Below are 819 nucleotides of genomic sequence, written 5' to 3'. Positions count from 1 at the left end.
TTTTCTTCAGCAGGTAGCATAAATTCTATAGAATTCTACATTTAAAATTTTTAGTATGTTATACAAAGAGAAAAATGTGGTTCATAAGCAGAATATCAAAAAAGATGCCTAATTTTAAAAGTATTATTGTTTGTAAACCTAAGAGAATATTATCTTTTGAAATATCCACAGACACAGTAGAGCTATCACCTATTGTGAGATGGAGGATTAGATGATATCTAAATTATTTTTACTATTCTAAGAATATGTTATTGTGGAATTGTGTGATATAATAATTCTGTTTTTTACAACCATCCTAAAGCTGTGTAACACTGATTTCGCAATAAGGTCCTCTTCATTTCTCCCTCTCTCCCTCTCTTAATTGCTGACATGAATATTCATTCAGTTTCATAAACCTAGAAACCCAGGAATCATTGTTTTTAAGTTCTTCCCCCTTCTCCAATCCATGACCAAGCTGTTTGAGGTACACTCCAAAACACAACTCCAATTTGTTCACATGTGTTCAACTCCTACTATCACTAACCTTATCCAAGATATAATAATCTTTTACCTAAACTACTGAAGTATTTCATTCTGAACTCCAAACATGACTCAGATCTTAAGGCAACAAAGTGAGAATATGGATATTTAAAGTAAAAATGCCAATCTTAGAAAAATAAAAGTGTTATAGAGACTTGTTTCTTCTTCTACATGAATGTTTATATTACAAAGTGTCCAGTTCTAACAAATTCAATCTCAGTGGTGCCCTTAAGTGTATCCTCATCCTACCTATCGTTCTTTCATTCTTTTTCGTCCTTGATTTGGACATTGAAGAAGAAA

This window comes from Eulemur rufifrons, chromosome 4, assembly GCF_041146395.1.
Source record: "Eulemur rufifrons isolate Redbay chromosome 4, OSU_ERuf_1, whole genome shotgun sequence".
In the NCBI taxonomy this organism is placed as follows: Eukaryota; Metazoa; Chordata; class Mammalia; order Primates; family Lemuridae; genus Eulemur; species Eulemur rufifrons.
The sequence above is the reverse complement of the archived record's forward strand: the minus strand, read 5'-3'. Positions refer to the sequence as shown.